Source organism: Ursus americanus, chromosome 10 (genome assembly GCF_024610735.1).
Source record: "Ursus americanus isolate L20-20 chromosome 10, mUrsAme1.1.p, whole genome shotgun sequence".
In the NCBI taxonomy this organism is placed as follows: domain Eukaryota; kingdom Metazoa; phylum Chordata; class Mammalia; order Carnivora; family Ursidae; genus Ursus; species Ursus americanus.
The window spans coordinates 12,913,131-12,936,217 of NC_142136.1; positions in this window are offsets into that span (position 1 = coordinate 12,913,131).

The following is a 23,087-nucleotide window of genomic DNA, read 5'->3' on the forward strand; positions in this document are numbered from 1 at the left end:
ATCAAGAGTTGGACACTTAACCGGTGGAGCCACTCAGGTACCCACCCCCGCTTTTGAATATTTTATTTATGAACCTGCGACTTTTGGAGCAAGCAGCAACCAAGCCTGCTCCTTGTCCCCAAGGAGATATGACCTCATCTCTCAAGGTTACCAGCTGAATAGACAATCCTGCCCCAGAGAAAGATCGGACAGTGGTGAAAAAACTCAGTAAAGACTGGATGTGTGCAAAGCAAGTGCTCGTGGAGACTGGAAAAGCCGGGAGGAAACTCCTCTGGCAATCTGGGGGAACGGCAGGTGGCATTATGTGGTGTGCCACAGTTTGTGAAACTGTTGTCTGTGATAAGTTGGAAGATGGGACATGCTGCTAATAAACTTTTGGATTGGGCTAAACAACTCGTCAGGCAGAACGTTGCAAGTGTCAGTTGGTCGGTCCTAAATGCATATGATAAGGTAGAGGGAGACACAGACGAGATCAAAATGCAAACTACTTAATTTGCAAGAAAAATTTAGAGACAATATAAAGGATCCAAGAGTTGTTGGGCTGGAAAATAAAATTGCGTATTTCCCCCAGTGTCCATAGACAATGAAAATTCTCAAAATGAAATGAGGCCTGGGGCCCAGGTCCAAATGAAGTGGGTGACTGTAATGTCATACTCAAGATCACTGGAAGATTGAAGGCAGGGCCAGCTCGACTCTCTCAGTAGACAAGAGAGCATTGTCACACTACTGCCTGACTTAGGACCCTAATAGAAAGAGACTTGTCTCAAAAAGAATTGTAAATGTGACTTTTGCCCTCACTGAGTAGACCTGGATTGGAGTCACAGGAAATCCACGAAATTTTAAAGAGAATGTTGCTGGCAGAAGCATGGCCAGTTTAGTCTCAAGGGGACAGAGACAGTCAAAATGGGCTCCCCACTCTCCGCAGGTAGGCTGCAGACCGAGAAAGCTACTCAGCTGCAAAATGGGCCATTTCTGATGGAAAAGAGAAGTTGTTTCAGAAGGCCAAGCCAAGGCCCCGGGGTGTAGAGCTCAGAGTCTCCAAGAGAAATGGACTGGATGCTTCTGTACCAAGGGATCAGCAATGGACCCCAATCAAGAAACATCCCCTACTTCTGGTGTATTTCAGAATTGCCATGGAACAGTGACTTCAATGCCTCTCCCAATTTCCCCTCTTGATTAAGAGTATCTACTGTGGTTATTCTGCTTTACTAATACTTTGGGTTTTGGGGGTGGGGCAGAAAACTTGCTTTTTTAATTGATGAAGCTACCCAGACTGAGGGAAGCTGCACTGGAGGATAGGTACCCCCAGGGTACCTACGCCTCCTTTGGACCTGATGCAGATGGTGAGATCCTACACTTTGAGGATGATGACCCAATTTGATGAGACATGTGGCATTCCTGGGGTAGGGTGAGTGAGTTTTACATGAGAGAGGAAAATAAATAATGCATTCAGATGGAAGATGATAGTAGCTTGGGGGAAAAAAAGCATAATATTTTACTGGCTTTCCCATCAAGAGGTGGAGTTTAGTGTTCTGCTCTTGAATGTGGATTGGCCTTTGCATGGGCTTTGACTTATGGGATGCAGAAGAAGTAAGGTCATATGGCTTTCTAGCCTAGGGCCTGGGAGGTATTACAGCTTCAGCTCTTGTGTTTTTGGAATGTTGCCCTGTGTGCAAAGCCCAAGTTTGCCTGCTGAAGATTGATGGTTCAGCCAAGGCGTAAGTGAGGACATTTCATCCCATCTGATCTGAGTAGTGCCACTGAATAACCTGATTGGCTTAGCCTTTGAAATGACAAGCCTACAGAATCATGAATCACAGCAAAATAGTTGTTTCAAGCCATTGCATTCTGGTGTGGTTTGTTATGGCCCCAAAGTAATTGATATATAAGCTCTTGATGCAAATTGACCCCAGGCATAAAATCCTTCCAGAAGAGACTTGTACTTGATAAAGCTTGAAAAACTGAAGTTGTGTCTACTAAAAGCTGGCCATATAGAGCCCATTATTCAGCAGCTCTGCTCTAAGGTATACACAACAGGAATGTGTGTATATCTTCATCAAAAGACATGTAAAATAAGGCATATTGGCAACATCTTTGTACTCCTGAGCTGGGAAAACCCAAGTTCACGTCAATGGTAGAATGGATAAATCAGTTGTGATATATTCACACACGGAATGCTATACAGAAAGAAAATGAAAAAACTACTTCTTTAAACAAATACATGGATAAATCTCAAACATAATGCTAAGTAAAAAAGCCCAACCCAAAGCACATGGTATAATTAGCAGTTTAGGATATTGAAGACCTCCGTGGTGAAAGAAACAGTACTGGCTGGAAAGGGGCCCATGTAGGGCTTCTGGGGGGCCAGTCATGCTCTGTTTCTTATTACCGGTGGAGATTACAAATGTGTGTTCATTTTGTGATAACTCATTGAGCTGTAAACCTATGATTTATACACTTACCTATATGTATAATTCAATAAAAACAGTTTCTTAAAAAAAAAAGATCTCAGATTGATAAAGGAATTGGAGAAAGGGAGAAACTATTTTTTTATGCAAAATCTAGGACTTCTTGATTCATACATTCCAATGTCTTCAGGGGAGAACCTGGTTTTGTTTTGTCAAATATTCTCTCTGTGACAGTTCTGATCACCCTTTAATAAGTGTTTTCTTTCTAGATCTAAGTCCTGTTTTTATCTTGATAATGTTTATCCAGTACGACTAACACATTTTGTATAAAATTTGACCTAGAGTAATCAACAGCAGTACACATCTTGTGAAGTTACTGGTCTATAAAGAAGAAGCAAGAATCTTTGGCAGTTTTGGGGGGCACAGGAGGGGAGGATGTGAGCCACCTATAAGGCGGAAAAGATCAGGCTGGCCTCTGACTGTTCTACATCATCTATTTATAAAAGTTATATATGTTATGAATTTCAAGAGAAACATATTTTCCATGGATGCTGTATAAAATTGTCTTGTGGCCAGTACAGCAGTACTGTGAGGAAGGAGCAAGATGAGGTCTAGAAACAGGCTGGGGCCCGATTATGAAACACTGGGGATATGCATGGTTTTGCACTTTATTTTTATGCAATAATAAAAAAAAAATCAACAATCATTCTGTGTTTTATAAAGAAAAGGAGATATCTGTGTTTAAAATGGCACAGTGTAGTTTTCCTCCAGTCTCCTCTCTAAAAACATCTGAAAATAAAAATAAACAGAGAAGCAAACTCCATATTTGACTAGTCGAGGGGATGGCTGTAATGCCGAAGCACAGGGTGTGAGGTAGGGTGGCCAGATTTAGGGCAGGTAAAACACGGGCTTGGGTGTCAAGAGAGAGGGCACCTGGAGTGCAAAGCTCCCAGCGTGTTCACAGGGAAAAACCAAGCACAGCTAATTGGGAACCAAGGGAAACACACAGACCCGCCATATTTGCCAGAAGCAGTTTACCCATGAAGAGGTGTAGAGAGACTCTGTTATGGGGAGCACGAAAGTTAACAGTCTGGATTGCCTGTGGATACGTAGACACCAAAAAACCCAAACCCAAACAAAAAACAAATGGCAACAAAACAACAAACAAGCAAAACACTTCACTGGCACAAAATCCTATGTCAGAGGGACCTCACTGTAAACCAGATACTCTAGAAATTTCATCCCTTTTTTATGAAATTTCTGCAATTAGCTGGTGTAAAAGAACTGATTATCCAACAATAACTAATACCAAGCATCAGTAATTTGTAATTGGCAACCTATAACAAACTGTAAAAATTATAATGGTAATTATACAAGGATCCTGAAGGAAGAATGAGGAAAGAGGGAAAACAAATGGCAGACCAAAAAAACAAAACAAAACAAAACAAAACAAAACAAAAACTCATCAGAAAAGTAATACCTCAGAACAGTTGAAAATTGTGGTCAAACATGAGCACCATTATACAACTAAAAATCACAGCAAAGTAATGCTCCATTTGATGGTGTCTATAAAACAAGAGCTCAGAGAAGAAATATACAAAATTCGGGAAAAATATAGCAGGGTAACAGAAGGAGATGAAACATAAACTAACAGACTTCGGAGAAGAAGAGGAAAATAAATTTTTACTATTATAGAAATAAAAGCTCCATTAAAGTAGCTCAAAGTAGCATATGGACAACACTGAGAAAAGCAAACAAAATGTAATACAAATGAGCAAACTTAAGAAGGCTTAGAAAGAAACCGAGAGCAACGGAAGACAAAGGATAGCTAACACAATACACAAGTGGTTGTGTGAAAAAGAGAATTGACATCAGGGGACTGGAGAAATAGCAAAAGGTATGTTTAAGAAACATTACTCCTGGAAATTGTCACAGAAAGAAACAAAATATTCCAAATGCTTATTTATTTAGTAGTAGTAAGAGAAGACTTGAATCTGCAGTTTGAAAGGACCCATTTATCTAAGAAAAATTTGACATAGACTAATCAACAGCAATACATTAGGTCTGTGGGTAGGGTTACTGGTCTACAAAGGTGAAGCAAGATTCTTTGGCATGTTTTGGGGAAGGAGGGGAGGACTTATGCCACCCGTAAAGGGGAAAAGATCGGACGAACCTCTGTTCTACAGAACATTTGGTGTTAGAAGACAATGGAATTTGGTTCACGGAAGTCCTAGAGAAAGAAAGTGGGACTCAAGCATTTTTTTTAACCTAGTTACAATTTTTAAATATACAAGCAACATACACATCTTTTGAGTAATCAAGAAGGTAGAGCTTCAGCTTCAATGAGCTTTTCTCGAAGAAATTACTCTAGAACAAACTTCAGCCCCGTGGAGAAAATAACAGCACGAACGTGAATCCTACTCAGAGGATTACGACTAGAACGGATCTCGTGTAATGATTGAGGAGTGAAAAATACACTATAAACTATAAACTCTGACAATGTAGAAATGATGTAACTATCAAAATTTGGGATGGTGAGGTAGTAAGACCGTAGGAGGTGATCTCAGTACTGGAATCGCAACGCTTGATGTTGGAGGTACAAGAACTCATTGGACTCTGGTGTGTCCACACATGTGAAATATATTTAAAGGATAAGGATAAGCACTAAGAGAAATGTTCGATTAACAAAAATAAGGCAATGGTGGGGATGTGGAAGAAAAAAGAAGTACATTAATTGTATTATTGCTCATAATGGGAGTAATTGACAGCATCTAAAAAGAAATGATTGAGTAAACTGTATGGAATTATAGCTATGAAGAATTCTGTAACAATAATCACTTCTAGGATTAAGAAATGGGTGCTGGGAAGGCAGCAGAAGGAGGCATTTTTTACTGGACACTCTGATACCTTTTGAATTTTGTGCTATGTCCATTTCTTAGCGACTATAAAAAGAATAGAAAAATACAAAATAATGAAAAAAGCAAAATTATAGTTATGAATGTGCCCATTAGAACAAAAACGTGAAGTTTTCCAACTATTAAGAAAACACATACACTAAAACTAAAGCAATCACAGCATATAGAACGAGAGTATTTTTTTTAAAGATTTTATTTATTTATTTGACAGAGAGAGAGAACACGAGCAGGGGAAGCGGCAGGCAGAGGCAGTGGGAGAAGCAGGCTCCCTGCCGAGCAAGGAGCCCAATGTGGGACTCGATCCCTGGGATCATGACCTGAGCTGAAGGCAGCCACTTAACTAACTGAGCCACACAGGCATCCCGAATGAGAGTATTTTTAAAGGCAATGAAAACATTTGTAATATAACAAAATAGCTGGACAGAACGAAGACCACACAAACGGCTCATATTCATAAATGTCTGTGGGTTAACCTCACTTAATAACAGCAATAAAAAGACTGAATGAAAGACTATGCAAAATCTGACTACCTGCTGTCTGAAGGAAACATATCTAAAATAAAGTGAAGCAGAAAATTGGGAATATAAAGATGGACAATTGTATAAACCCAATATCAATTGATAAGAGACTACATCTGTGTAATAAAAAGCATGAGCTACTATTCATATCAAAAGAAAAAAAATTTACATATATATATTATATGCATAGCTACCTGCTTTACATTTTGGGGTTTTGTACCAGGTGCATATATTACCCATGGTAAAGAACAAGCAAATAACTTATTTAAAAATTTTTTTAAAAATATTTGTTTATTTATTTGAGGAGGGAAAGAGCAAGAGAGGGGGAGAGAGAATCTCAAGCAGACTCCATGCTGAGAGCAGCACCCAATGTGCGGCTCGATCCCACAACCCTGAGATCATGACCTAAGCTGAAACCAAGAGTTGGCCGCTTAACTGACTGAGCTACCCAGGTCCCCCTGCAAATAATTTGTTTAAAAAGAAGATAATGTTGGTAACAGTGGGGACTATGGATTTTAGGATATAGCTGAGGCTTGCGATAGGAAGACTAGTTATACCTAGTTAGACCAGCTTAAATTTGGAAGGAGTAAGCTAGAGGATAGGGGTAGTAGTAAGAATTAGACCTTGCCCTATTATGCTGTAAGATGTAACTTAATAATATGGTGTTGTCTTATTTTAAACTTTATTTATTTTGTGCCTTTGGATTAAGGTAAAGGAGAATTTGACAAAAGTCTGAATCCCAAGGTGCCTCTAAAAACAATTTTTTTCTGCATTTCCATTATTAGGAAATAAATACTCATACCAGAAAACTTGAAAAACATGCAAAAAAAGTTAAAGAAGAAAAATTCCTTTAATTCTAATACTGTTGGATAACCAGGGTTACTATTTTGCGTATGTCCCACCATTATGCTTGCCCCCTTACATATACATACATGTTTTTTAGAAGGATCATAATACACACAATTTTGTGACTTAAAAAGAAACTTTGTTATATTGTATATGTTTCTTAATGTTATTATAAAATACTCTTCTACAACATGCTTTTTAATGACTACATATTATTAAAATTCTTTATTGTTGGACATTTGGATTGTTTATAATGTTTTTCACTTATAAATAACACTGCAATGAATCATTGTGTACATGCCAATATACTTACATCTCTGATTGTTTCCTTATTATATGGTTCTGGAAATGGACTTGCTGGGAGAAAGGGTATGCATATTTTAAATTTGGATACTTACTGCCAAATTCCCTTCCAAAAAGTTTGTCCCCGTGTTTCAGCTCTAGCAAAATGCTGTAGTTGGGAAAGGAGAAAAATGCAAAGACCTACTTCTTCTGTTTGAAAGTTCCCTCATGTAGCATTACCATTCATTTTCATCTTTGCGAATTTACTTGGGTGACAAAAGATGCTTCATTATTGTTTCAGTTTGGATTTCTTCCATCTCGAGGGACCTGGAATTTTTTATATGTTTGTTGGTCATTTGAAACTCTTGCTTTGTTAGCTATTCATTCTCTTCGGGCTAATTTGCTTCAATCCATGATATTGTAAAGAAATATATCTAAGTACTGAATATCAATGAACTTTGCAAGCATCAAAAAGAAATAGCCAGATTCTGTTTAATTATAATCTCAACTTTGGAAGGGCATAGTGTCCTAAGGAAAACTGCAGAAGCTTGCCATTCATTCAAATTTTTTTTCCTAAAGAGATTCCGAAAATAGCAAAGAACAGATGTGATCCCTTTCAGTTTCCGTGGACCTAATGGAGACATCCTAAGTCATCTAGGAAAAGGAGAGGGACTAAGGAGGGTGCTGGTCTGCTCTGCACACTGTTCGTATTATGAGCGTGGGGGCAAGGTTGTCTGGATAGCTAACTCCGGTCCCAATGAAAGCAAGAAGCACGATTAAATAATGATAGAACAGTCTTTCATAGTCCCCCATAACATATTTGTTGAGTGAATGAAGGCATGCGGACGTTGCCCCTTTCAAGGATGCAGGAAAGTTAGACTGCCGGCTTTCAGTTTAGCACAAGCCGAGTTGCCCAGCCAGAAATGACTTTCAGACAATAATGTCAGAAGCGAGGAGCTTAGCAGTGGTTTATTGAATCACTTCATGTTCTTGGCATCATTTATTCCTATTTTTTTTATTATATTATTATGTCATATTGCAGGTGTTTAACAAATTCTTGATAAATACAGATTGAATGAATGATAAAGAATATCATTTTCACTGTAATTCTCCTAACAATATATTTGAAATTGCTCGTTATTATTCTCACTTTACTGATAAGGAGTGATGGCCCTGAGGTGTTAAAGAGACTTAGCAGTCAAAGCTCATACAGTTAACACACAGCAGAACCAGGCTTAGAAACGATGACTTCAAATCCAATGCCCTTATCTCAGTACTACAATCGTAATTTCCCCTGGGTCACTTTCTTGCTCCCTATTAATTATGTTAAACGCCAATTTCTCAGTCTGTGACTGTTCACAACCTGGGCTAACCTCATGCTCCAGTCTCAACCCTCCCATTACCCTAGTGCATGTTACGGTGGCCTCTCTGAAAGCTGCTCTTAACCTGTGAGTAGCCACAGTGCAGTGGGGGAGATTTAGTTCAGTGGTGTGCCTGACTGTTACAAGAATAAGGGAATCCTCCCGACCAGGGAATGGGTTCATGCACAGACGAGTGACCCAGCTCTGGCCAAAGAGATGCAGAGAGTGTTGTTTCTAGGAAAGTTCTCTGTTTCTGAGACAGTAATAGCAAACCCCTCGCTTTCTCTTGTTGGATGGGAGCAAGGAGGTGCATTTTCCATCTTTTTTCACGAAGTGTAATGTTTTTGAGATCCATCCATGTTGTCGTGTGTATCCGTAGTTCATCTCTTTTTATTGCTGACTCGTAGTCCATTGCATGGATGTGCTTTTAATTCGTTTTTCCATTTTTGTGTTGATGGGCATTTGGGAAGTTTCTAGTTTGAGGCTCTTAAGAATGAGGCTATTATGAATATTCTTGTATACATCTTTCTGTGGATATATTCTTCTTTTTTCTTTTTTTTTTAAGATTTCATTTATTTATTTGACACAGAGAGAGGGCCAGCGAGAGAGGGAACCCAAGCAGGGGGAGTGGGAGAGGAAGAAGCAGGCTCCCAGCGGAGGGGCCCAATGTGGGGCTCAATCCCAGGACTCTGGGATCACGCCCTGAGCCAAAGGCAGACGCTTAACGACTGAGCCACCCAGGCGCCCCTCTGTGGCTATATTTTTCTTGGGAAAAGTCACAGGAGTGAGACCTTGAGTATTATGCTCATTTTTAAGTTCCAGACTATTGGGGTAAGAACAAGGGCTATAACTACTTAGTTTAGAAACTTCTCTAGATTATCCTGAACTCATTTTAGTTTTTTTGTTTTAGTGGTTTTTTTTTTTTTGAGAGGAAAATTAATCATTATCAAAATATCAGAAGATATCATTAATATATACCCAATTTGCACTCTAGGCAACTTACATCATATATTGTTGCCTAATGCTGTTATTTACTAGCTGTTTGACCCGGGCGGATTGCTTAACCTCCCTGGTCTTCAGTTTCCTCATTTAGGAATTAAAAATAGCACTTACTTCATAGGGTTTTTGTGAGAAGTAAATAACATATGTAAAGTCCTTATCACATTGCCTGACATATAAAGGCACTCAAAAATATGAACTATTATAATTATCATGATGTGGCATCTTATAACAACCCATGAAATAAGAATTCATACCCCATTTTTAGAGGTGATAAGCAACTTATCCTAATTACAGAACTGGGAGTGGGATTCAAATTTGAGTCTACTTTGCCACCAGAGCCTGAGAATATTCCGTTACATGATTTCCCCCAAGGTACGTTTTTCATAGAGTATCTCATTTAAATCTTTACTGCAATCTTATTAGGTGACTTCTCTCAATATGAAAGGAACAAGAAACTGTAAAGGAAAGAATAATGAACTAGAAAAAAAAAAGGCCTGAGACAAAGTCTCAGAAAAACTTGGAATACAATCTGGTTTATGTTTTTTTTTTTTCTGTATAGTAAACTATAGATACGCAGAGTACTTTTCAAGCTTTTTAGCTGCTGTAAGAGTATTTTACAAGTAAAGATAGGATTTAGGAGGGTTTTTTGTTTTTGTTTTTGTTTGTTTCTACTTTTCTAAAATGTAACCATATATTCCAGTGCTTTTTCTGTTTTTTTTCCCTCCCTCTTTACTGCCTTTGTCCCCTATTATAATCAGGCAAGATTACAGATGGCACGCTCAAATGGGTTTATAGGAAATTTTAATAAAGGGATTATTTATAAAAGTGTGGGCAGAGTTGAGGAGAACCAAAAAAGGTTACTGAAGGGCTGTGAGGATGGAAAGAGTAGGAAGTCAGCATGGCCCTTGTTTTGGAATAGGCAAGGGAAGGTCGTGGTTACTAGACTAGGGAGTACAGGGCTCTGTCTGTAGGAAGGGACTGCCCAACAGGAGTTTCGGCCTTTGATGGAGGGACCCAAGGCATGTCTGGTAAACTGCCGGGGTAGCAGGCAGGAAAAGAAATATTCTGACCCCTTTGTGTGGAGGTCTGATTTGTGAAGGGGATGGGAATGGTGGGGACACACTCTGAACGTCACTATTTTTTTAAAAAGATTTTATTTATTTATTTGAGAGAGAGAGCGTGCATGAGTGGCAGGTTGGGCAGAGGGAGAGAGAGAGTCTCAAGCAGACTCTCCACTGAGTGCAGAGCCCAACCCAGGGCTTGATTGTGACAGGAGTGGAAATCTAGAGTCAGACGCTTAACCGACTAAGCCACTCGGGCGTCCCCCTGAATGTCACTATGACAATTAGACATTTTCATCCACATCTTGCAGACGTGGTAATAGACTTTGGGAGCTTTAGTAACTTGCCCAGGGTCCTAGATCCAGGAAGTGGAGGAGTTGAGATTTAAACCTCAGTTTAGCTAAGTGGTTCTTCAACACGGAGGGAAGGTTTTAAAAAATACTGAAGTCTGTGCCCCATCCTCTGAGATCCTGATATAATTGGTCTGGCTTTGGGCCCAGGCAGTGTATTAAAAGCTCCCCAGGCGATTCTAATGTGCAGTGGGTGTTGGAAAACATTGGTTTGGTTGAACTCCAGTATGTTTTCACTGTAATATGAGCCGCTATGGGCACAGGGCTAATGACAAGGAAATCACCGAGAAAAGGGAACCCACGGTCTAATGCTAAGCGAAACATCACAGTACGGTAAGGCAAGGTGCTGGAGGCAGTGAGGAGGGAGGGGGATGCCTCAGAGGAGGTCGAGCTGGACAGGAGCTGTTAGTGTGGTTGTCCCTAATGCCCGCCATTGCTTCAAGTGCTTAATGGTTTTAGCCAATCGAATCCTTATCACCATCCTAGGAATAGGGACTGCTATTATTATTCATAATCGAGTAACTTTAATTAAATTAACATTTTATTAACCCATCATTATCTCAGTTTTACAGATAAGGACACTAAGACATAGAGAGATTAAGTGTCTTGCTCAAGGCCCAGCAGAGGTAGAAGTGGTCTTGAACCCCAGCAGCTTGACCTAAGAGCCCACGGGCGTTACCATTACATAGATTAGCAACAGAGGCTGGGGGTCACGGAGAGGAGTGGGAAGACAGAGGCAAAGAAGGTAGTGTTTCAGGCGAAATCACTAGCATGGGAACATTGGGGCTGTTAGATTGCGTTTAGGGGAAGTAGAGTGCATTTAGGGGAATCTGTGCTGGTTGGAGCTTGGGGGTGTGTGCGGGGGGCATGCACCCCATACCACATTCCCGGGGTGGGGCTGCATCGTGCTTGGTATTCTAAAGGCAGTTGGCAGCCACGAGAGAGTGACTTGGTCATACTGGCATTTCAGAGAGAGACAGAGAAAGGATGGGACCGTAGCCCAGCAGGAAATGGAAGCATTTGGTGGGGGCAGTGGGGAAGGTGGAAGGAGAAACAGGGTTGGTCTGGGTGTAGAGGGTAGGGAAAGGTTAAAATAATACTGCAGCAGAGAGGCGGTTGAATTGAGTTCTTTGTGGTGTCCATCAGACATGCCACAAATTATTTACCCTTATAATAAAGCACAGACTTTTGATAATGAATTCTTTAAATAATGAATACAACCTAGCATACGCCAGAATGGCCTCGTAACTGTGCACTCTTATTTGTTTGGGGGAGACAGACATGGGATGATGGGCACGGTTGGGAGTCGCAGTCATAAAAAGGAAGAAGGCCAGGGCCGATATGAACATGTCAAAATCTGCAAAATCTATGTCCTCTTCATAAAAAAATTACATTTATTTATGCATACACTTCAACATTTTGTATCTGTTTCATTTATCACCATTGGTGTGGAAGTCTTGAAAAAATAAAGAAGACATTTAAACATTAAAGTTCAATTTGGGGATCTAATTTGGTCATCCACATTTATTTCATTTTTCCTTAGTCTCGAAGAGGATGAGACACAGAAGCTCTCCTCCTCACCCTGGTAGGAACAGAGAGGTAGACGATGAGGAATTTGAATTTGGGTGGTAGCCTGGGCCTTGAGAAACTCATCTCAGGATTCTTTCCTGGAGGAATGTACATGTTGGCACATTTAAAAAAGGTCGTCACAGTGGGAAGCCTGTGGATGGCCAAGGCCAGCAGGGGAGAGAGGTTCGGAGGAGCAGTCTGCGCACCACGGGGTGGGGGTGGGGGTGGGGGGCTGCTGAGAGACCCTGGCTTCTGGGAGCCCAGAGGGAGCGCCAGCAATGAAGCAAAAGCCCCAGACCAGGTTTTCTGGCCTTGGGATTCTTACATGATTCTCTGGAAACTGGGAGACGTCCTGTCCTAACCAGGCTCACCAGGCTTGCTCAAGGGAGTGGGCTGGATGGGACTCCAAGGGATCCACTTGACTTAGAAGAAGAGGGAAATGTCAAGTTTCTCAGATTGGAGGGTTGAGGAGTAAGTGTCTCATTTACCACAGAGAAGAGGAGGCGAGGCTTTTTTGTTTGCCTGAGCCTGAAAGACGGGGGTTGAGGGGTGGGGGGTGATGGATGGATGAAGCCTCAGGGGTTGAAATCTTAGCATAAAGACACTTTAGACCTGGTTGAAAGGTGCCTGAGGGGAGGTGAGGGAACGTGAGGGCCCCTTTGTAACATCGGTAGGAGGTGAAGTTGTGTCACCTTTCAGGAGGCTCTGCAAACCACGCGCCTGTTCTGAGGAAGACATGGACACCCCTCCTCCCCACACCTCTCCCCTCAGGCACCAGGAGGATGTACCCTCTGATTGCTTTGTGGGAAGAAGGTAATGACATGTGTTTATTTATTTCTAGTCTTTGCAACCAACGAGACCAGACAAGTTTTGATGGAGGTCCCCTCACTGAATGAAATCAATGGATTAAAAGCTTAAATCTTTATTTTGGTTTAAACTTTCTCTCAGCCCACAGGATGTCGCAGGCCTTGGACCTCATCCCAGGGATGGGAAGAGGGTTTTTTTTTTTTTCTTTTACATTAATTGATCGGATGTAGGTTTAAGGACTGTGAGAACAGACCTCTTCACATAAAATGCTGGAAGCACCATTGACCCCGGCTCTGAGGCTGCCAGAGAGCCTTCACAGGAGGAGAGGGCAAAGACCGAAAGCCGCAGAAACCACGCGTGTGTGGGTTATAAGAGGCCTACTTTACCCACCCAAAGGCTGGAAAACATTTTATCTTCTTTGAGTCCAAAAAAGATATCTGATTTTATCTGCTCAAGGCAAAATAATCTCATAAGGCCACACGCACGCAAAATGACTTTCCTTTTGCTCCAACTACTTGTTACAGAACAGCCGAGCTAGTTCTTATGTAGATAGAAAGGTAGAAAAAAAACGAGTATAGGGGCGCCTGGGTGGCACAGCGGTTAAGCGCCTGCCTTCGGCTCAGGGCGTGATCCTGGCATTCCGGGATCGAGCCCCACATCAGGCTCCTCCGCTATGAGCCTGCTTCTTCCTTTCCCACTTCCCCTGCTTGTGTTCCCTCTCTCGCTGGCTGTCTCTATCTCTGTCGAATAAATAAATAAAATCTTTAAAAAAAAAAAAAAAGAAAAAAAAACGAGTATAAAAGGCACATGTTTCTTACTACCTGGAGTCAACATAGAATATTTTTGTTACGCTTGTCTTTTTTTTTCAAGAAAATGAAATATTGCAGATGAAACTTAAGAGACCTTTGACCTCATGTCCCAGTCTTGTTCCCACCACCGCCATCATGAATTTATGATAGGTGTCCATTCAGTGAATTCTTTATTTTCTTTTCATATATTTAAGTATCTACAACCAATATATAATACTGGTTTGTGAATAGGTTATTGCTTTCAATTTACGTCAGTGATGTTACTCGTATTGATTTAACATGTTCATTTTTCCGCTTAACATTGTTTCTGAAACATATCCATGTTCACGTAGGTAGATCTAGTTCATTCTTTTTAATAGCTCTCGAGTGAATGTACCTAATTTTATTCATCAATTTTTCCCTGTTACTTCAACAGTCTTGCCATTATAAGCAATACTGCAATGAACATCCTTATACGTGTTTCCCTGGGCAAATGTGGTGGCTTCTCCATGTTATATACTGGAAATAGATTTGCCGGGTTGTAGAGTACCCACATTTTTTAAGAACCTACCAAAGGCTCTCTATCAATTTACCCTCCTATCAGAGATATCTTAGACTATTAGGATAACATTTCTCTCCACATACAAAAGTTAGGTAATCTGGAACCATCTAAACTCCAACTCCCCACAGCCTTTCATCATGCTCAAGACCCGAACCCTTAACAATGGCCAACAAAGCTCTACAGGGAAGCCCTTCCCCATCTCTCCTACCTCACTCTCATACCTCACTGCTCATTCTGCTCTAGCTCTGCTGGTTTTCTTGCTATTTCCTGATGTTCCAAGTTCGTTCCTGCCTCAGACTTCTTGGACTTTCGTTTTTGGCAGACTAGAATGTTCTTCAGTCCGATTTTCTCATGGTTTGCTTTGTGATTTCTTTCAGACCTCTGCTAAAATACTCCACTAATAGAGTTGTCTTTTTGGACCGTCCACCCCTCCTCCCAATGCCATTCTGCCCTTCACTACCTTCTTACTTCTTTTTGTTTTTATTCATAGCACTTCTCACTATCTGACATTACAACAGGTATTTCTGTTTGTTTGTTTATTGCCTCTGTCACTAAAATGTGACCTTTGGGAGACTTTGTTTCTTTTGTTTCCTGCTATAATTCCATAACCACGATAGTGTTGGAATAGTAAATGCTTCCTAAATGTTGAGCAAATAAGCATAATTCTGGAGAGTCAAGGCTGGAGGGGTGATTGGTGGGTAGTGAAGGGATGTTAAGCATCTTTTGCTCCCTCTCCTCTTGCCCCACACCCTTGTTCTGGAATACGTTTCTATAGATGACAGTGCAGACAACATCCAGAAAAGAATGGAGAGGAGATATTGGAATATTAGAATCTGATACCTGCCTGAACATTTTCTTTTTTTAAGTTAGGTTTAAACCAGGATGTTGCCTGCCTAGCATGGTGGGGGAGCTGCTGTGTTTCCGTAAACTATCGTAAATTTGTGTGAGTCACATTAGCCTCTGTTTTTATTTAAGTTATGCACAGAAGGCTTTGACCAGGGGCACCTGGGTGGCTCAGTCGGTTAAGCTTCTTCCTTGGGCTCAGGTTATGGTCCTGGGGTCCTGGGATCAAGGTCCTCGTCAGCGGGAAGCCTGCTTCTCCCTCTCCCTCTGCCCCTCCCCCCTCTTGTGCTCTCTCTCTCTCTCTCAGGTAGATCAACAAAATCTTAAAAAAAAAAAAAAAGGCTTTGACCAAGGTTGAAAGGGCCAAGAAAGATATATTAGTTAGTAATTGCTGCGTAACAAATTATCCCACAATGTAGTTATTTACCACACATCATCTCACAAAATCTGTGGCTCAGGAATCTGGGAAAGCTTAGTCAGCTCGTCTGCTTCAGGATCTCTTGCTGGCTGCAGGCAAAGTATTGGTAGGGGCTGTCGTTATCTCAAGGCTCCACTGGGGAAAGATCCCCTCTCAAGCTCACTCATGCGGTCACTGGCAGGATTCAGTTCCTCGTGCTGTTGGCAGGAAGCCTCAGTTTCATGCTCGCTGTTGGCCAGAGGCTACCCTCATCTCTTTGCCACTTGGGCCTCTCTAACACAGCAACTTGCTTCATTGAAACAAACAAGCCAAGAAAGCAAGAAAGACTATAAGCAAGATGGTGGTCATAGGTTTTTATAATCTCATGTTGGAATTGATATCCCATCACGTTTGCCATGTTCTCCTTGCTAGAAGCAAGTCACTAGTTATACAAGGAGATGGGATTGTACAAGGGAGCGAACACCATGAAATGGGGCCCTTGGGAGCCAATTTAGAAGCTGCTTCCTACAGAAGGATCACAAGAGAAGGGAATATATGGAAAGAGTAAATGAAAGTGGCTGAGGCAATGACAATTCCTTTTCCTAAAATCATCCATCAGGTACTCTACTCCTATACCCTAGTACATAAGAGAATAGTATGTAGGAAGACAAAAGAGGCCAGAGGTATTCTTCCTGTATTTGTGGCTCCAGGGGAATGGAAAGGTGGAGAATGCATGCTCCTTGCTCTGCTGCGGCCTGCTGTACTTCTGGGACTCGGCAACGCCAGGACCCAAGGCTTCCGTGTACACTCAGGCCAACCCAAAGTCCAATGGTATTTGTGGCAAGTAGGAATATTAGAATCTGATACCTGCCTGAACATTTTCTTTTTTTTAAGTTAGGTTTAAACCAGGATGTTTTAAATGTGAGGTTCAGAGTGAAATGTGAGGCAGGTCATATTCTATAGTCACTTGCCCTTTGAGTTGGACTCCACCATTAATCTGCCATGTTCAGTGTCCTACTAAACAATAGACTTTAAAAATGATGCACACGCAGCCCTGAATTTGCTGAGCTATTCTCATACTCAGCCGAGCTCATTTCAGAGCATTCAGACTGTACCACAATTAGCTGCTGACACTATCCTAAAATAATATAAAGCCAGGCCAGTAATTATACACTGGAAGAAACTATGTATAGAAAAGCTCATTAACTTGTGGGGTGGTACAAGGTTCTGAAGTGGGAACATCTCAAACCGGATATAGTGCTCATGTGGGGATGGGTGAAAATCCAGTTGCAAGTCCTTAGCTTAATATTTGACAACATCCTGCTCAGAAAGCATCAAACAGGTCTTCAGGCTTTGTGGGTCCATCAAAAGGGTCGGGTCTTTCTCAAGTTTCCCTGTAGGTGGCATTGTAAGAGTATTCGAGGGAACACCTACACTAAACCAGGGAGCCTTACAAATTGACTATTCATTAGGGTCACCAGCAGGGTCGCCATTGCCACCACCACCATCATTGTCATCTTTATTGCAGTCGTTATTTAGCATTGTTGGCTTAGGAACGAATTGCATGAAGTGTAGTTTCTGATCACGTTTTTTCTCTGTTCTGTAACCACAAACTTTTACTGCGAGGGAGGCTAATCTCCCATGTGCCTGCATTCAGCTTTGGAATTCCCACCTCTGGGCCTTGGCTCCTGTGGCATCCGTTGGCTGGGATGTCCCGCTGTGCTCCTCCCTGCCTTGTTTTGAGGGGTGTCCTGCATGACTCACCACCACCCCACTCAGCTTCCCGAGATACAGTTCATGGAGCGCTTCTGTCAACCACACAAAGTTTGTCCTGTTTCCTTGCCACTTTCTCACCCTAGTAAAGGTTTTTGCTTCTCCCTTCTAATGTTGGAGTCTAAACTAAGTCCTAAGCAACTATCTCCTGGGCTTCCTTTTGTTTACGGCCAATGCCCATCCAGCTCCCCATAGTGGAAGGTAGCTCCTGACCACCTTTGTTTATTGTCTGACTGCAAACACCTGCCCCTCCTCTTTGTGTCACTCTCTTGACATTGCTTGTGAGCTCCTAGAATTCAGGGACTTTGTCTTATGTTTTGTTATATTCCCAAAGTTGGACACAAGTTCTCAACAAATATTTGTTGAATGAATGAGTCAAAGAAGAAGATTAAGTAAAAAAGCCCCATAATACACTTTCTTAAAGGTAGGGGTGCAGAAAGGAAGAGAATTTCCAATCTTCCTCTTCCTAAAAAGTGTTACCTTGACTTTGGGGATCTCTCTATCTTGGGGGAAGAAGGGAGAAGCTATGAGAAAGCCTATCTTTTGAGGAAAGAGTGTTGTATTATTCTCTCTTGAGATGAGCATGTTGGATATTACCCCTCAGAAAATTTCACCCATTATTGACAGAGTCCTGAGTTTATGGCTGCCCCCGCTGAGTCTCAGAGGTCAATCATGATGGTAACGAATTTAAGTGACAGTCTCAATTACATTGCCAGGGAATAGTTTAGGCCTGAATTCTGGCTGATGAGATCTGAGGGTATTCTTTTTGGAGAATTTAGTCTTCACTAAAATAAAGAAAACCACGGAGGCAAACATTCTTAATCTTGACTACATGTTGTTGGGTTGGTGTGTGACACCTGGAACATCTGCAGCCATCTTGTGGCCCAGAAAGGAGACTTTGCTTTCATGTCCATGATGTGGAAAGCCTCTTGCTTTTAATGACATGGTGGAATCATGGATATACCTAGCTCTGAAACTACCTTTCTTCTGGACTTTCTGTAAAATAATAAATCCCTTCTATAAATTTCTAGTAACTGGGTCTACTCTTTCTTATGCCCAGGAGTATCACAACTGACACACCTCACAATTTTCTGTGGTGTTTTCCTTGTGGAATGCACTGGATAGCTTCCCTTTGCCTTTCTAGACCTACCTTCCACCTTTCCCATCCTGCTCTCTACTCTGAAAGGCTGACCTATGTTGACTATCTCTGTCTTCTCATCTTACCAAGAAGGGTAATAACCAGCACCTTTTTGAGTTCGCAAATTGTATGTCAAACATTATTTTCTCCAAGGCTTCTCATCAAGTATCACTTGATCTGTGGTTGCCCTTTTTAATTTTGCCCAAGGCCGACTCCAAATATGGTGGCTTATAATTTGATTCCATGTGTCTGTCAGGGTCCCAACAAGACATAGGTGGCACATTCAAATTTGGGTAATTCAAGGAAGTTTACTTACAAAGGTGTGGGCAGAGTGGTGGGCCACTGTAACGTTAGTCAGAGTTAGTGAACCAGCTCTGTGCTTGAATCCAACTCAAGCAGATTCAAATCCAAAATCTGTCAGAATCCTAGTTCTTCCTAGAGTGTTGTTGGATCAAATGTCGCCCACACTTCCTCAGCCAAATTCTCTTTCTTCTAGAAAGACTTCAACTTATGCTTTTTCTGGAAAGTTTCCCTGTTCTTCACGAACCACTTCCTGAACCTTTACTTACAGTTATACTACATTGTTATTAATGCTCAATATATATCAGAGGTTCTGGAGAATAGAGAACACACCTGTTACTTATAAAACCCGTCACTTCTGAGTGATATCACCACTATAACATATACCACACTTTATCATGATTACTTTTATTGTGGTAAAATATGAAGTTTACCATTTTGGCCATTTTAAGGGTGCAGTTCATTGGCATTAAGTACGTTCATATTGTGCACCCATTACCACCGTCCATCTCCAGAACCTCTTCATTGTCCCAAACTGAACCTCTGTACCATGAAACACTAACTTCTCATTCCCTCTCTCCCTCCGAGCCCCCACACTACTATTTTACTACTGTCTATTTTACTTTCTGTCTACTTTCTGTGTTTATGACTATTCTAGGTTCCTCATATAAATGGAATCATACAATATTTGTCCTTTCGTGTCTGGCTTAGTTCACTGAGCATAATGTCCTCAAGGTTCATCTATGTTGTAGCCTTTTTAAGGCTGAATGACATCCCATTATATACGTATACCATATTTTGTTTATCCATTCATCCACTGATGGACATTTTATTATGATTATTTTTAAAACAACCTTCCTTATTGAAGTACAACAAACATATAGAAAAAAGTAAGCCAATTTGGTAAAGTTGGTAAATTTTCATAAAGTGGACAAATTCATGTCATCACCACTCAGATTAAAAAACAGAACATAACCAGGGCACCTGGGTGACTCAGTCACAACCCGACTCTTGATTTTGGCTCAGGTCAAGATCTCAGGGTCGTGAGATTGAGTCCCACATAGGGCTCCACACCGATGGAGGAACCTGCTTAAGATTCTCTCTCTTCCTCGCCCTCTGCCCCTCCCCCACTCCCGCTCGCATGCTCTAAAACAAACAAAGAAAAAACAGAACATTATCATCAGCCTAGAAGCCCCCTTTGAGCCCCTCTCAGTCACTACTGAAATGTAGCCGCTGTCCTGACCTCTGTCACCTTGGATTAGTTTTGCCTGTTTTGAATTACTGAAATTACAGTGTGAAGTGACTTCTGTGACTCAACATTACATTTATGAGAATTCGCTGTGTCGCGTGTGTCGCAGGGGTTTGTTCGTTTTTACCGCTTTGTGGTACTAAATTGCCACATGCCATTATTTGCATACCATACACTTTTATACGTCTATTCTACTGTTGATGTACTTTTGGGTAATTTCCACTTTTTTAGATTGAATATGTTTACAAACACTCTGTATCTACCTTATGGTGCACACAAGTTTATATTTTGCTGAGTATATACGTGTGAGCAAATATACACATGCACATACACGGGAGTGGAATTGCAGGGTCATAGAGGATGCAGAGGTTCACACTTAATACTGACAAAGAATTTTCCAAAGTGGTTGCGCCATTTTATACTCTCATCAGCAGTGTATAAGAATTCTAATTTCTCCATATCTTCATCGACAGTTGAAATTGACGGCCTAAATTTTTACCATTTGGGTGGGTGATACTTCATTGTGGTTTATTTTGCGTTTCCTGATGACTTACAGGTTTGAATACATATATATATATATATATATATATATTTAAAGATTTTTAAAATTTATTTGAGAGAGAGAGAGAGAGCACAAGCAGGAAGAGGGGCAGAGGGAGAGGGAGAAGCAGACTCCCTGCTGAGCAGGGAGCCCGGTGTGGGGCTCAATCCCAGGACTCTGAGCTGAAGGCAGATGCTTAACCGACTGAGCCACCTAGGCACCCCCATTTTTATATTTTTAATGGCTATTTTAGATATGTTCTTTTGTGATATGCCTTTTAAAGTTTATTTTTTAGCCATTTATTTAGAAGCAGGCACTTAAAAAAATGAGAAGACTTTACTTTTTAGAATGGTTTTAGATTTACAGACAATTTGAGCAGATAGAGTTCCCATTTCCTTGTGTCCTGTTATTAACACCTTGCATTTGTATGGTACATCTATTACAAGTAACGAACCAATGTTGATAAATTATTAACTGAAATTCATACTTTATTCAGATTTCCTCAGTTTTAATCTAATAATTTTTTTTTCCTGCTCTAGGATCACATTCAGGGTACCACAGTCCATTTATTAGTTTTGTCCCTTTATGTACCTCTTGGTTGTGACCACGATTTTTCCTATTTTTCATGACCCTGACAGTTTTGAAGAGTACTAATATTTTGTAGGATGCCCCTTTATTGGAACATGTCTGACATTTTTTTCTCCTGACTAGAGAAAATCTAAGGAAGGAGATCACCAACATAAAACACCATTTTCATCACATCATATGAAGGGTCCCTACTAATCAACATGATTTATGACACTCAACGTCATGATCAATGCCTTTATCATCTGGGTGTAGTCGTGTTTGTTAGGCATTTCTTTTGTCAAGCTACTCTTTTTTCCTCTCCTTTTCCATACTGTACTTTTTGGAAGAGAGTTAAGGAATGGGAGTCACAGAGTTAGTTTTTAAATTTTTGCAGGAGACAATTTCTGTGGCATCTACCCAGCTCACGTGATTCCCCAGTCCTTGGGAACTTCCCTCCCCTAAATCCTGAAAGGCAACCTTTCCCTCCCAAACACCATTCCTTTAAACACCTTCTCTCGTAAGCAGCCAGATTTGTTCTACGAAACCCTATTTTGTGGCGGCAGATATTTAGAGACATTTGAGTCAACAGGGTTCCTTCTACAGGCGCTTGGAATTCTAGGGCAAGTCAACCTGTGCTCGCCCAAGCTCAGTACATCGCTACTAAATTAATGACTATTTAATAATACCCTTCCTTTGCCTATTGATTATGCAAATAGTCTAGCTTACATGCTTCCAGCATTGTTGATCGCCTATCAAACATCCATCGTCCTTGCCTCCTTGACCACACGATCCTAATTTTATTTCTCATAGACTATTTCTTCAGTACAACCCATGTGTCCCAAGAATGGAACCTCACCCCCGGCTCCGGGAGTAGGCTGAATTGCTCCACGAGTAATCCCTTCTTCCTTGCCTGTGCAGGTGCAGGAACAGGAACGTGCCTTAGCTGAGGACAATGTAATGTGTGGAAAATTTTTCCAGGGTTTCCTGGGTGAGTGCTTCTTTGCTTTTTTGGGTGTACCTTTGAAGGGACCCTGTCTCCCATAGACTGGAACCATGGCATATAGCTCCATACCTACCAGCCCCCACAGGCAGCTGAACACAGAGGGCAGCCTAGAGAGTGTCAGGAAGACGAGCATGAATCACTGATGTCCACCCTATGTCTAGACCAGTGCTACTCAAAATGTAGGGTGAACAGTCATCAGCTTTCTGTGCTGATATGAGCACGGAAAAGGAGAGTGGTGTTGAGAAGCTTTTGCAGTGATTTGACATGGCGGAGACATGCAAGTGACCAGTGGACCTGTGTGGTCGCACAGGCTATAGGCCAGTTTGAGTGCTGTCCAACGAAGGGATGGGTTGCAAGGGGTGCAAACTGTGTACACGTCTTGTGCATTAAAACCATGGGTCAACCTGCATTGGATGGAAATAAGCACACATGTTGTGAAGCACTGCTCTGGATTTAAAATGACACAAGTCAGCTAATTTCTCTGTTTAGGACAAAATGGATTCTGTGTTCTTCAACTCACATGCAAAAGCTTCTGACCTGATACAGTGGGTGGATCCAGTAAAAAGACAAGAGTCCACAGAGGCGTTTTCTGTAGGGCATACCTGTTGTTAAGTGTGTCTGTATGTCTGCACACATGTGTGCGCATGTGTTTACCTCGTTCTGCTTCTGGGTAACCATTTCCCAATTTTAGTGATTGCAAAAACTGCAAGAAGAGGATAACTTCTTTCTGGTTCTTTTGCCAACTGCTGGCATTTTTCAGCCCTCGCTCTTTGATTTGAATGTGATGCCATCACAAAACACCTGGAA